At 38.6% G+C, this 7,795-nt stretch overlaps 1 long non-coding RNA gene and 1 other non-coding gene across 2 annotated transcripts in view; one reads left to right on the top strand and one right to left on the bottom strand.

The window, feature by feature from the left end:
• LOC111339894 (uncharacterized) overlaps positions 1-7,795 on the top strand; it is a 449,109-nt gene that overhangs the window by 253,514 nt on the left and 187,800 nt on the right. The gene's annotated exons all lie outside the window — the stretch shown is intronic.
• Positions 5,208-7,482, bottom strand: LOC148737557 (uncharacterized). The gene is made up of 2 exons (XR_015997436.1): positions 7,006-7,482; positions 5,208-5,846 (listed from the first exon to the last, which is right to left on the bottom strand). It is a non-coding gene; the product is annotated as an uncharacterized LOC148737557 (long non-coding RNA).

The following is a 7,795-nucleotide window of genomic DNA, read 5'->3' as shown; positions in this document are numbered from 1 at the left end:
ATACAGGGGACTGCAGATTCAACACATTAACAGTAACTTAGCAAAAAGTATAGCAATCATTCATAAATTAAGATATTTTGTAGATGTTCACACATTGAAACAAGTATATTATTCTTTCATCTTTCTATAGTATCTCTTACTCCTCGATCCCGTTCACCCTGCACTGACCCACGTCCTCTGGTTTTTGGGAGTCCGTTGTAGGCTGTCCCATCAACCGTTGAGCCTGGGTGTGGCGCAGATCTAGGCTAAAGCTAATCGAGAACAAGAAAATGATATTTTATTTGGTTATTGATTCATTGAGTAATTCGAGTTCGATGTCAGTTAAAATCCTGGGGCTACACAAATAGCGACAAATGCGCGCGCAATATGTGATAAGCATGAAACGATCGAACATTGTTTCTTAGAATGCCACAGGGTAGTGAAAATCTGGAATTATTTCTCCCCTAATTTCACCACCCTATTTGAATCTCCCTTTTCTGTCTCTCTGACATCAATATACTTCCCCTTCTCCACTAATCATCACTCCACGGGCACTTCCCTTTCAAACTACCTAAAAGCAACTATAATGTACTGGTGCCGGTTTAATAGAAACCGTGCTACCTTCTGGTGTTCTCTCTTTAGTCCTAATCAAATCATCAACCTGATAAAAAGAGATGTCCAGGTTAGAATCGTTGGGAGTGACCTTGATACGAAGAAAGACTTTTGGTCTTTCAAAAATGCCTTGTGCTCAATCAACAGCGATTAAGATCTTTCCTTTCTCCCCACCCTTGCTACGCCATAAGTCTTAATTATCAACTTACCTTAAACCTGTTAATTTTTAAACCTTTACAAGCGGCCGCTTACTCCGGGCTGCTGTGGCCTGTGCGCTGTTCGCGCCGCCTGTGAGGAAATATTGTAAATAATTAATTAGCAATGAAAACATTTGTAATTATTTTACTAACTGGATAACTAATTTAGAGCCTAGTTCATTAATTAGTTTAAACATCCACGGTGATCTATCTTTTTTACTGTATTTTTTCGACATTGCTGGAGAACTTTTAAGCAATGTTGAAAAAAGATAATTAATATATATATTTTTTCTTTAGTGAGGAATCAACTTAATTGCTACATCGAGGGAGACTTAACCAGATTGCGAGCCATCAAACATTTCAGACTACTTGACTAACGAATATGACGAATGTAGTGCATTACTCTGCCATTATTTCGCTACTTTTTCCCGATTCTGACCAGAAGTATAGCGGGCTCAGTGTATAATCGCTACGCGAGAATTTTTTGGGATCACTTTCTGAAGGTTTTAGAAACCAGGCTCAACTCAGTAGCCAAGCCTACTGAATTTGTGCCCAGGCCTTTGTTTGCTTGCGTGACCTTTTTGAGTTACTTTAAAAAAAATGAAAAAAAAACTAACGTATAGATTGGTGTATTTTGGTGTAGTGTAACCTGATCAGCGCAATTTGGAGTATCTCTAAGTAATCTGATTGGCGCATCTTTGTTTTGGTGTATCTCAAAGCAATGTGATTGGCGCAATTTTTTGGTGTATCACAAACCAATCAGACTGTAGTATTTTTTGTGGTTTGACAGGTCTTCAAATTTCAGCGAATCAACGCGTGACTCGGGGAGAGCGGCTCGCGGATCAAGGAAACGTATTAGTCTTGTTGCGAAAGTGTAGTGGAGATCAACGTACGACTATGGTTATTCTTCGTTCTAAAAGGGACTGATTGGAATATGAGAAAAATTTTGAATCAAATATTGCTTGAGTTGTTGATGGGAGCAACTTCAAAACACCCGGCCGCCATTGACTGTTAAGAATGGATTGCTCCCGCGATCCCAATGTCGAAAAATAATGTTAAAAGAGAGGACATTTAAACCAGCGGTCCTGCATTCAAGCTTTCCTGGAGTCGAAGAATGATAAAATGATATGGTCGTTTAACTAGAGCATCTGAAATCCCGCGCTTACAGAGTCGAATTAAGAATGACATAACGAGATGGCCGTTAAACTAGTGCTCTCGTAATTTCGCGCTTTTGAAGTCGAAGAGTAATTAAAGAAAAGGTGAGGTTTACTAAGTGTTGACGCAGTTCTGCGCTTACTTTATTTCGTTTTCTCGACTGAGGGATATTTCATTGCTATACAAGAATTCCATTTTTAATTTCGCTGAAAGAACAAGGTAAGTATGACATCTACAAGAATTATGAGCACATCTACCCAGTGTAATGGCTGTCCTTCGTGAGGACTATCGCTATGATCTGTCGGGATTAGAAAGGTCGTCAGGGAATTTTTTCTACCACTTGCAAGTTAAAACGTGCATGTTTGCGTTAATTAATTTGGATTGATGATCTTGTTTTTTGCCCCGTGACTGCTCTTTTTGGAAACGTTGAAAAGACCACCAAGTTATATTTATGTTTTGCGTCGACTGCCATGTTAAATATCCGTTCTTTTGCTTTTAAAAGTTCTCCACGAATTAAATATCGTTTAAACGACACTTTCCCGCTACAATTGCGTGTTTACCTTTTAATCGCCAATATGGACTAGACTTTCTCAGGTGAAATGCCATTTTCCAGTAAATAACGTAACTTTTATGACATAACTCTGCTTTACAGAAAAATATTTGACAAGGAACATAATAGTATAGTGGGTCAATTTTCCACGCAACTCTCACGTGTTCAGACGTTTTCTACCAATAAAATTCGCTCTTAGCTACCTATGACTTTACCCCATTGCGTGTCAATTCCCTGTAAACAACCTGCACTTTATCACGTATTTAGAACATAGCTAGCAGAGTCGAGCAATCAAATTCATTATTCGTAAGCGTGCTCAAAATCCTGATAGTGCACGCTGATAGCGTCAGCAAATCCGACTTCGCCAGGAATTTTTTTTCGCGCGAGCGGCCATTTTTAGCGCGGGGGAAAATAATATATTTCGCGACAAAAATAGGTACAAACAGAAACTCGGCCTTCTAGTCCGAAAACGAAGTCAATGTTTCGACCTTTTCCCTTGGGCTAGAGTTCTTAAATGAGGCAGAAAAAGAGAAAAACAAAGGAAAAGGAGACTCGGTATCAGCACCGTCACGATTCGCTTCAACTGATATTGTTGTCCGTTTTTCGCGTCGGATTTGATGCACAATTCCAGCGGCTATGTTCTAAAACAATTAGTTCATGCTTTCAGCGGTGCACTATCGAGTTATGGAGCACGTGGGAAGTTTAAAGAGCACTCAAGAAGCTAGAGTTGCCCTCGGCTATCGCCACGGGCAACTGTTACGCTTCTTTCGTGCTCTCCAAACTTCCCGTGTGCTCCATAACTCGATAGTGCACGCTAAAGCATGAACCAATCGTTTATTGGCGCGCACAGGGCAAAGTCCAGGTAGGCAACAACCAATTATGAAGCACGCGTTGTTATGCTTTGAAAAACGGTACTCTTTTTCTTCGCTCAGTCTATTTTCACTTGTTCGAAGAACGGAGACCGGAAAAAATCCTTGTCCAGAGGATGTTGCAGATAAAATAGAGCTTTCCACTGCAAAATTATATGGAAAAATATTTTGAGGCGACTATCTGTTGAAGAGGCTACACGGAGCCTATATTCTGGCCGGACCTGCGGTTCAGCGGATTGAATTGAATTGGTTCGAATTGAAGGCGTTGCTGTTTTAGCTAAATCTCCGTCTCAGAGAGACGGAGATTTAGCTAAATTTGGAAATACTAAAATTGCTAGAGGAAATGCGGGGTCGCTGAATAAAAATTTGAATGTGAACACGATGACTTTGTTTATAAGGACTTCTGCTGCTTACATCTAATAACAAACCTCAGAAGTTTTTTCTGCCCCAGAACGATATATCACTGAAGGCATTTTATGCACCGCAAGTTTTTTGACTGATTGAAAGCTAAGGTACGTGGCAGTGATTTCCAAAAGTTTTTTTTTTTGTCAGAAAAGTATATTTCTTTCGTCCGCTATACACTCCTATATTAATCTATTAATAGATCCAATCGCCAAAGGTTACATATATACGACAATGAACTTTTACCGTTCCCGAGGGTTCTTGTTTTCATCAGTACGATAACAATAGAAGTGATTTACAGTACCAGGTTTATGCTTTAAATAAATATATTTAAGTTCGCTCGAAAGATAAGTTTTAACTGTAGCAAGCTTGGTTATCGGCCCAGCATTTTAAGCTTGACTGACACTCAATGCCAAAACTCATCCTCGTTCCCAGGCTATGTCTACCAGATTGCTTTAAGTCAATTAAAAAGTGCAACGTAACGCCTATTTTGCATCTTTCTGCCCGGAAAAACTAAACGGAATGACTGATTGTGGCCCTTTACGGCCAGAATAATGATTGCGGTTTTGTCTCTGGTGAAGAGGCGGCAGTGAGCATTATTATAGCCTACGAGCAGTTCGTTATGTGGTCTCGTCCCGTAAAGTTAGAAAGAGCGTTGCGTGATGAGTTCAAATTAAGGCTGTGGAGGGTACTGCTGGAAGCGTGGTGTCAATGCAGTTTATTATTACCAACAATTATTCTGACACCAGAATTAGTTACTAAGCGTCCCATTTCAACCCACACATCCAAAAAAATAACTTCTGCATGGGTAGCATGCCTGTGTCTTGCCACTAGTTTATGTTTTTGGATGAGGTGCACTTCTTGCGATTGTGCTGCACTCTAGCGAGCCCTTCGGAAAAACATGTCACTGAGAGCAGACCTTCCAAGACACTATTCAGAAAGCAAGTATTTCCAAGGTTTGAAGTTCCCTTTGGTTCCATTTAACCATGAGTAATGTTTAGAATTAACGAAGAAAGCGTAAGTTCAGCCAAAGGCAGAAGATTCGTAAATGTACGGGGCGTAGCGAGAGAAGGTAATATTATTTCCCGCGAAAATTACACAAAATCAAAGGCTCCTTAGAGCAACCTCATGGTATGAATTTTTGGCGCCCTTGACGTAACATCTGGCTTTCTTTGGAAAGTGAAACGATATTAAAATATGTTCCCAAAAATGTAATGTCCGCAACTCAAAACTTTTGTTTGTAGATCATTGGAACGATGTTTCAAGGATTTTTCTTTTGATAGGTGAAAAATTTAATTATTGCCATGTTTTGAAAGCATACTTATTTTCTGCTCAAGGTTAAAGATTCACAAAAAAAATCTCTTTAAAGAACGTTACTTTAAAAAGTGATTGTTTGAAATGAAATGTCCGCAACGCACTTTGTTAACTCATACCTTCAAGGTCTTGAGAGCTCACTAAAGCATCTTTTTATTTGGTGTAAAGGGCACACTAAAGGTATTTTCTAGATATGTTTTAACACCATTGTTGAACATTTTGATATTTAAATTGGGGTTTAGAATGTTAAGTCTCTGAATGTAATGTCCGCAACATGGAATCACCATGTATATTCATATTCCAAGGCCCATTCATTTCCAAGGAGATGTTGAGGTCTACTAAAGTTTTTTTGTGGGTACACCTGAACAGTAATAGCTGGAGTTGTAAAATGAGTTTCCAACTTTGTAATTATATGCTGTTGAGATAGTCATTGATATAGTTGTGGGCAACAATGTTCCTTTTCTTCTTTTTGTCTTCAGAGAAGATTAGCAGTTGGGTATCTTGGTGTTTTTAGGAAAATTCGTATAGCTATCTGTTGTTGTCACATTTGCATGAAGTAAGCACTTGATTACTTGTGGCCTTGCCATTTCCTAATGAAGTGTTTCAGTTTATTGCAGCTGTAACCTGATTTATAGACATAGCGACACCAAGTGCATTGTTACCATCTTGTTTTTATTACTTGCATAATCATTGTGGTTGCAGATACTCCAGAGTCGATGCTGTTTCCATTCTTGAGCATCAGTTGTTGAGAGTAGGAAATACAGATGTCTATAACACAGAAAAATAATGGGTTACAATGTAACTTAACTTAACATATTTAATCATCTGGTTGTATTATTTTGGATACTCTCCCCTTTTCTTCCCTAATGCCTCGCCTGCAAATGGAAGTTAATAACTTACCTTGTTCTGTTTTGTGCTTGAGGTTGGATTTGTCATTTTCAGTGGTTTTTTGGAAATATTGTAGTAGTTTTCCATCCTTACACCCAAAGATGCATTTTCTTAGACATATGTATGAATTTGCTTCTCAAATCTCTGTATTTTATTATGCAAATGATAGCAATATGTATGATGGTATCTAGTATTTTTGTTTTTCCTTTTCTTTATAAAAAAGTACCTTTTCAGTTCTAGTCTTATAGGTCTTACATTAATTGTTGTATCACTGTGGTTCAGGTGTTTAGGCAAAGTTATCAACATAAACTATATTATATTTACACAGGTTGAAGAAAAATGTATATAGGCTTGTGATCACCTATAGTATGACTCCAGTGTACCAGCAGATTGCACATGTGGTATATTTGTATAAATGTGATCTATTTGTGTACGGAAGTCAGTAGTATACTGGTTAATCAACTGTGTGTAGCCTCTGCTTGTGATTAGAAATGCTCTGAGAGCTTTTTGTTCCACAGTTTCCTGCATCAAGTTAATATTGAAATCTCCAAGTAATAGAGTAGGAATTGTGGGTTTTGTTAATACTGACTTAAGGAGATGAGTAAGAGCCTCAATCAACTGTGAAATTCTAACAGTTTTTGACCGATAGATACCAACCACATGAATATTTGGAGCTGGATGGCTAAGAACTGTTACAGTAATTTCCACATTATTTACATTAAATCTATATACTATGTAATTTCAGTATAATTTAAATCATTCTTAATGTACTCAGCAGTTCCATAGCAAGTTCTGATGTTAGACTGACTAAAGTCATTTCTGCACAGACTAAATCAGCTTGTATGTGTCATCGCATGCAAAATATGGCGAACACCAGAACTCACCTCACCTAGAAGACGATGTGCTTTCACATGTGCCATTTTCCGAACACGTTCCGAACGGATGGCCAAATCTCAAAGGGTACTAATTTTTAAATTATTATAATTATATGTTGCAAGTTCTACACTTAATGCCATACAATAAGAGGAAGAGGGCTTACCTTCTGTCCCAGATGATAAACCGCTCATTTCAACATACTGCTTTCTTCTTGTCGTCAGTCGATTGGTCGTCGTCTATACGATATCCTCTTAGCTGGGGCTCTTCACGGTTTACCAAAATTAACACTAAACCTCCGTCCAACTATCACTTTGTTCCCAAAAGTCTCGAGAGGCCCCATAGTGAGGTTCTCATGGTCGTGGGTGGAACAAGATAAAATCTACGAAATTTCACGCTAACCAATTTGCAGTAAACTTTCAGCTCACTTCATATTCGCGGTGTTTAGGTCTTCACGCACGCATCGTTCATGTTATCGCCACTTTTAGGACTCAGGCGCCCATTTTTCTGCAGTCGAGTATTCTGTTGCATATTTCCTTTTCAGTTTTTGCTCCACAAAGGTATGTTTTGATCAAGTTTGGAATAAAATAAAACTATCACGCTTCAAGGGACTGGACGCCATTTTAAATTTGTCCAAAGTAGTTCAGCATATTCTCACCTCTGTACCACCCCGCCAAGTGTACGTACACTGTGACTTTGAACAGGGAAACTTGTCTGGGAGGGGGAGAAAAAGTGTTTAAATCCAGGTTTAATGTCTAACAGAGTGAGTGAGTGAGTGAGTGATTTTTTATTGAATTTCGTCCCCAAACCTTATACCTCATAGCATGACTCAAGTCATACCATGAGGTAAGAAGGTAATAGTTAGCTTGCCATTTGTTTTTCCCTTAAAAATTTAAAAAAAAGGTAATAGATAACTTTCCATTGTTTTCTTCCTGCGCAAGCAACAAAAATGTCTC

This window comes from Stylophora pistillata, chromosome 2, assembly GCF_964205215.1.
Source record: "Stylophora pistillata chromosome 2, jaStyPist1.2, whole genome shotgun sequence".
Classification (NCBI taxonomy): domain Eukaryota; kingdom Metazoa; phylum Cnidaria; class Anthozoa; order Scleractinia; family Pocilloporidae; genus Stylophora; species Stylophora pistillata.
Note: the sequence above shows the minus strand (reverse complement) of the source record. Positions and strands in the feature narration are given on the sequence as shown.